The sequence below is a fragment of the Lepisma saccharinum genome, chromosome 29 (assembly GCF_977018435.1).
Source record: "Lepisma saccharinum chromosome 29, izLepSacc3.1, whole genome shotgun sequence".
Classification (NCBI taxonomy): Eukaryota; Metazoa; Arthropoda; class Insecta; order Zygentoma; family Lepismatidae; genus Lepisma; species Lepisma saccharinum.
In genome coordinates, this window is record NC_139257.1 from 50,118,501 (window position 1) to 50,126,259 (window position 7,759).

At 36.7% G+C, this 7,759-nt stretch overlaps 1 pseudogene; it reads left to right on the top strand.

The window, feature by feature from the left end:
• The first annotated feature begins 6,052 nt into the window (after positions 1-6,052).
• On the top strand, positions 6,053-7,030 carry LOC145981233 (UMP-CMP kinase pseudogene; annotated as a pseudogene).
• The last annotated feature ends 729 nt before the right edge of the window (positions 7,031-7,759 follow it).

Below are 7,759 nucleotides of genomic sequence, written 5' to 3' on the forward strand. Positions count from 1 at the left end.
TATGCTCATGTTGAGCAAGTTTTAAGTGTAGCAAAACTGCTTGAGGGGGGTTCATACTTTCCGGCACTGTCTATAGCATAAATACCACTACTGGGGTTCATACTTTCTGAGGGGGGGGGTCATACTTTCTCATGGATTCCATGAGAGCTTTTTTACAAAAATCTTGGATTAGACGGGGTTCCACACTTGAGCAAAAAGCTCATATGGGCATGTTGAGCTTGTTTTAAGTATAACAAAACTGCTTGAAGGGGGTTCATACTTTCTGAGGGGGGGGGGGTCATACTTTCTCATGGATTCCATGAGAGCTTTTTTACAAAAATCTTGGATTAGACGGGGTTCCACACTTGAGCAAAAAGCTCATATGCTCATGTTGAGCAAGTTTTAAGTATAGCAAAACTGCTTGAGGGGGGTTCATACTTTCCGGCACTGTCTATAGCATAAATACCACTACTGGGGTTCATACTTTCTGAGGGGGGGGTCATACTTTCTCATGGATTCCATGAGAGCTTTTTTACAAAAATCTTGGATTAGACGGGGTTCCACACTTGAGCAAAAAGCTCATATGGGCATGTTGAGCTTGTTTTAAGTATAACAAAACTGCTTGAAGGGGGTTCATACTTTCTGAGGGGGGGGGTCATACTTTCTCATGGATTCCATGAGAGCTTTTTTACAAAAATCTTGGATTAGACGGGGTTCCACACTTGAGCAAAAAGCTCATATGCTCATGTTGAGCAAGTTTTAAGTATAGCAAAACTGCTTGAGGGGGGTTCATACTTTCCGGCACTGTCTATAGCATAAATACCACTACTGGGGTTCATACTTTCTGAGGGGGGGGTCATACTTTCTCATGGATTCCATGAGAGCTTTTTTACAAAAATCTTGGATTAGACGGGGTTCCACACTTGAGCAAAAAGCTCATATGGGCATGTTGAGCTTGTTTTAAGTATAACAAAACTGCTTGAAGGGGGTTCATACTTTCTGAGGGGAGGGTCATACTTTCTCATGGATTCCATGAGAGCTTTTTTACAAAAATCTTGGATTAGACGGGGTTCCACACTTGAGCAAAAAGCTCATATGCTCATGTTGAGCAAGTTTTAAGTGTAGCAAAACTGCTTGAGGGGGGTTCATACTTTCCGGCACTGTCTATAGCATAAATACCACTACTCACGTCGCAAAAATCGGAACAAGCAGGTTATTGATTTTGTAGCGTTCGATTTATTTTTATTGTATTTTTGTACTTGTAGACTGCAATCATGTCTAATTGTGCTGTAGCAAGCTATGAAAACTATAACCAGGAAACTAAAGGAACTGACATAAAATATCATAGATTTCCAGTCGGTAATTGCGTAAGTAAACAGTGGATTCATGCTTGTAAACGAAATGTAAAAAATGCAAGTGTGCAGTGCCAATTATTGTGAAGAAGACTATGTGCGAGATCCGAAAGCAGAATTCTGTATTTTCCACCAAAGAACATGCTGAAGCCAACTGCAGTGCCATCGCTAAAATTACACCCAATTTAAGAAATTTACCTACTTTAGTACCAAAAGATCGAGTAAGACGTGCCCTAAACAAGCTAAAGACTATGCTCCAGAAAAGAGAAAAATATATAGACGAAGGTATATCCACAAACTGCAAGCAATGTTTCGTAGTTGGAAAACATATTCGATCGTTTACAAAGGAGAAACACACGTCTGCATTCAGAAGCAAATAAATTAAAGATTGCAAACAACCTCTATCAACCTGCTTTAACTAAATAAAGAAGTTCAAAATCTAAAACGTAACCTAACCGACAGTACCACAAGAAAAGTCATCAATATCTTGAAAATGTGTTCAACTAGTGCGAAGTACGTGGTGAGCCTAACTGATTTGTTATGTACATTTTATGTAAGTCGGATTTATAATTACTAACAAATTCATTTATTTAACACAAACCGATGTTGATTGTGATTTGTATGTTTACATTATTGTGAAAAACGTTGTCGAAAATGTGCATTTCGAAGATCGCGTACTAACTTCCACTCTATTGGAAGTTAAATTCACTTAGTACATCTTCAATTCGAGTTACATAGAGTTGTATGCACGATGGTAAATATTGCATGAGTGAATATTACACCCATCATTGAAATTTTTGAAACTTTGTTCAATTTTCGTATTTCACAAATACATTGTAAATAATTTTGTACCCTTGTAGTCAATATAAACCAATGGATGTTACATTATTTCTTTGTAGTACATTTCTGTCAAAAAGAGCAAGATCTAAGATTAGTGTAATGCAAGTTACTTCGTTAATGTACAAATGTGTGTCGCATATCAGCCTTGGAGTATATTTTCCGGTTTTACAACTCAGACACACATGGAAATGGAAATGAAAAATCTGCGGACGAAGTCCTATAACGAATAATAATTCGTACACTTGCACAGTCAATCATTGTGAGTTCATGTACCTTTTCTCCTTTATTGTTTAATTAAACTAAGAACTAAGAGATTTTCATCGAAATTCTCAAAGCGTTTCATTTACCGTGTGATCATAAATCTATTTCAATAGACTTGAATTTAGTAGGTTAAGACATTTAAGTTTGATGTTCCTAGCACTCATCAAGTATTTAGAGTAGGTTAAGGGCCAGTTTTTCAATGTCCTGTTAATCTTTCTGTTAACTAACTGCCAGTTGGAGATACCAGCCAGTCTTAACCAGCAGCGGGTTTTTCAATGTGAAAGTAACTGCCAGTTAACTAAACCATGGTTCGTTCTCCGAAACAGTGTGTTGGCAATTCTGAAGCACCGAAATTACAGGAAATCGATCTGCACGCCATCTGTTAGTATAGTTTCAAACCGCGTCGACTGGCACACAGCCTGGCGTTTAAATATAGAACTACAAGCACGCCGCGCTCGAAAGCACGTTATTGCATTGTGAAACGATAGGAACAATGGCTGCGCATCCATTTTGTATGCTTACGAAATAAATTAACGAATGACAGCACTACAAATTTGGTTTTCTTCTAATAAAGGCCAATCCACGTGGGGGAAATGATGTTATGAGGCGCAAGCGCAGATACTTTCTTGTAGAAGAAGCGTGAAGAACTCGAAAGTCGAGACATTAATAATAACGGTTTGTTGATATAAACACTATTATTATTATTAATATGTAAATATTGTACATTTGACTGCATGCTTTGTACCTCTCTATGCATAAATAACCCATAGCGCGACAGCCCGAGCGAAAAAAAAATGGTGTTAATAGCAAGCATGCTTTCTAAACTTCTAAAAATATGAAGGTACGAGTAGAAATAATTTTAAAATTTACTCTAATATTTATCCGAGAAAATCATTCAACAATAAAGCGTGAATTAAATGCAACACACGTAATAAATAATTGACAAGAAAGAAAAAAAAAGTACCCTTGACCAGGACTCGAACTCGTATTACAAAACACAACAAGCTCCGAAAGGTGGTGCCGCTAACCACTACACCAAATTACCGATTACCGATTGGGGATTGTCGCGGCTAGTAGACCGGATATCCTGGCCACAAATTCTCTAACACAACCTTACCAAGCGAATTCTAGCAACTACGCTGCTTAATTTCCATATTTGCATGGACGTTGGTAAGCTCTGCCAAACAAAACAAGTCTTTTTCTGTACCAATTTAAAAGTTTTATGAATCATATCTTGTTTAATCTGACAGTGAAGTTGCGAGTGTGGAATTTCGATAGCTGCACGAGGCATCCATGTTGCCTCGTAACTTCCAGTTAGGCTGGTAACTGCAAGAAGAAGCACCAGTAAAGATAATCGCCACCAGAGTTCAAGTTACGAGCTAACTGTACATTGAAAAACAGAAATTTTCACTAACTTCCAGTTACGTGCTAACATGAACCTTAACTGAACATTGAAAAAACGGCCCTTAGATAGTTAAATTAGTACTTGTACACTTTGGCTCGTCTTCTGCACGCGTTTGCATGTAAAGTTCTTAATACGAAACAATTCTTTTCAGAACTATGACAAGGATAACTTGCAGCCAAATTTGAACTACAGAAATTTTAAACATCTGCAAATTACAAACTGGAATTGCGTTTTCAAAGTCTGAAACTACTATCTTACAAACTATTTCGTCATTCTTCCTCCACATAAAACTTTAAAAAAAAAAAAAATTGCATGTGGAACTTTGATCCGTAAATTATTCTACAGTAAATAAATATATGAAGAAGGTTGGGGATTCTTTCGAATTCAGAGTAAGTTTCAAATGCAGAGTAAAATTTTATCTAGATTGTATATTGCATCTTTCACTTGATAATTTGAAAAATAAAGTTACAGTATGGAGAACGGTAAAGATTGGATTTTAAGTATATCAGTATAATGTTAATACTTTCTGATGTTATGTAAATTTTGAAATGTTCTTGGAAATGATTCCAACGTTCTGAATGAATAAGAAGGAACGATTCAGTCAGAAAACTAAATATTAGGCTTTTGTACTGCGTTGTGTTAAATGTTGTAAATTGATTATACCGGACTACTATCGGATTAAAAATTAGGGATATTCAAGTTTGGACTCAATTAAAAGTTGACCAGTAGAACCACATAAAAACGAGTTACATCAAAATTCAGCTTATTCAATTCTGTATCAATCTATAGTTACCAATTTTTTTTTTTTTTATTATGCCTTCTATTTTTATCGTCGTGAGAACAAAATAGAATTTTTTTTAGTTTGCCAAGCTATCGCTCTTTTTGAAATTCTATAAATAAAGAACGGTTTTTTTATTTATAGATTATATATTATATAATTTATTTATTTATTATCCAAACTCTAATATCCATAATTTATAATCCGATAGTACTCCTGTGACGTTCTGTGAGGCCCGTAGTACCTCGGAGGCCTCTGACGATCTCCGTGGGGGAGTTGTTAGAACAGCGCACTACGACGCCAGGGGTCCAGGGTTCGAATCCAATCGGGTAAGACATTGATTTGTCCTTAATGAGAAAATTAAGAATTTAGTAAATGTGATAGTATATGTGAAAACAAATATTGATTGATTAATTTGCTTCATTTTACTTCGCTTCTTGTGCCACTTTTGGCTAATTTGCGAAGATAGGGATGAGTGATGAAATGATGAATGAACACTCACAAACATCCTTGCCCAAGCCAGGATTCAAACCCAAACCTCTGGCGTTGAAGTGCGATGTTCTAACCACTACGCCAAGGAGGCCGGCTTGTGGAAACAAATAAAGAGATCGAAAGGGGGGTGGGGACTACCTCTAATGGGTTTTCCTTTCATATTTAAAAAAGACAGAAAAGAAAAAATAAACCAAATCTGTCAATCAATTCTTTCTTTTTAACTCTTTCACTATGGAATTCTTCTTTAGCATGCAGCGTTTCTTATTAAAATCATAATACGATTTCTGAAATGATGAAATCTGAAATTCTAATGAGAACACGGACAACCTTCTTTGTAATATATCGATCAGGTTTCAGAAACATGAATTTTTACAATACTTTTGCATGCGCAATTTTCCTTCTTTTAAAAGTAGCATGTTTTAATTATGTTACTAATCATTAAAGGAATACCTCAATACCATCCCGTAGTATGATAATTAATACTTACCCCTCAAAGTAATGAAACACTTTTCCTCTCTGAAACTCGCATAAAAATGATAGCGGCAGTTTGCTTCGGACAGGCCCCGAACGAACATAACCGAAGGGGCACCGAGCATAACCGATCCTCCCACATGACGTCACGCGCTCGTGCATGATCGGCAATTTTCGGATGGCGCTACCTTATATATTAAGTTACCTTGCGTAAGACTCTCTTCGCACAGACTCTTCTTATCGAAGATGGTGAAGCAAACCGTCTCTTGGCTAGTATCTTGAGATACGTCTATGAAACAGTATGGCGTCTTAAGAGAGGTCTCAAGACGCTTTCCTTTCTTGAGAAACGACTATGAATACGGGCCGTAGACATTTCAATTCATTGAATTGATTTAACACAATTTAAAGTGCGATTTAGCTCTTTTTAAGAAAACTAGTTTGGCAACACTGAGATTGACAGACGAAGAACGTTGTTGATGTCTGGCGTTCGAGTTGCAGTTCGACAGCGTGCAAAAGTTCTTTTGAAAAGCTTGCTTGTTGGTATAACGCGTGAAAAGTATAACATGTCGTTCGAACAGAAGCCGGGGGTTGTATTTGTACTCGGTGGGCCAGGAGCAGGAAAGGGAACTCAGTGCCAGAACATTGTAAACGAATTCGGATTTCATCATCTCTCGGCTGGTGAGCTGCTACGAGAAGAAAGAAGAAAACCTGGTTCAAAGTATGTGGAGCTGATAGAAAAGCACATCAAAGAAGGGAAGATCGTGCCCGTGGACATTACATGCTCTCTTCTGGAATCGGCAATGCAGAGTTCCGGTTCTTGCAAGTTTGTGATCGACGGTTTCCCACGAAATGAAGACAACCTGGAAGGTTGGAATCGTCGGCTGGCGGACAAAGTGACGATTCTATTTGTTCTTTTTCTCCATTGTTCCGAAGAAACCTGCATGGAAAGATGTATAAAGAGAGGAAAAGATGGAAGTGGTAGAATGGATGACAATGTTGAATGTTTAAAAATGAGATTCTTGACACACTGTAAAGATACTATGCCAATCATAAAGTACTATGATTCGCTTAATCTACTGAGGAAAATAGATGGAACGAAGGATCCAAACGAGGTGTTTGTTGATGTGAAAAAAGTGTTCAAGAATGCAGGATTGTGCTAAGTATCGTGACGTTAATTTGTTTATAAAACGTATGTAAGAACCAATCGTTTCCGAACGATTTTATAATTTTCATACACAATTGAACATGTTTTTATTATAATTTTACATGCACCAGGCATCGTTCTTTGTAACTGTAAATTAAAAATTGCCAGCATCAAAAATAGTTCGATGCTAAAAGGTGCAGGACATAAACATACTTATTTTACATTCGTCAAGATTTTCTAGCTTTTTCCAAGCACGTGTAGTTTTTTTAAAAAGATGCATGTAATATTTACTTTCTTCTAAGATAAATACATGGAATGATAGAACTAACATGAGTATATATTTCAAAATATTAAAACCTAATCACTTGAAAGCATCCCATCTGAAATTGCAAATTAGGTTCTAAATGTTTACACGTACTATTATTTCACATTCAACAAAACTTGCACATAAGAAATTTACATTTTCGGGAGTGGATAACCAAATCGTTTAATAGAAGTTCTATTTAATGAAATAGTCTGTGGTGGGGAAGGAATTGTAGTTTTCTGACTATTCGGGATGTGAACGTGTCCCGATTTTTTGTCATTTCATATTCAGGCACTTCATTCTTGTTGTTATAAGAACCACTGTTGATCTGTATCATTACATTATTTCTTATATTAACTTAATTAATGTTATTAATTAGTACTGACCTGTGGGGAGAAAAGGAACTGGTACTATAGTGTTATACGGTCTACCTCTTATTTTAATGCTAACAGAACTAAACCTGACCTGCCTAACCTAACCAAATATATACTAAATACGAGTATATGCTTTCGTAGTTAGGTTAGGCAGGCCAGGTTTGGTTCTCTTAGTATTAAAACAAAGTCCCTAAATGCATTCTACATCTACAAAGGTCTGAAATGAGGTAGTCCGTATAATACTAAACTACCAAGGAACTAAATGTTCAAGTTGTTAATATAACTTCAAGGACTTGACTGTTTTTGTTTCTTTACTCCGAATGCTTCAGGACCTTCCCGATGCCGTAGTGGTTACGTCG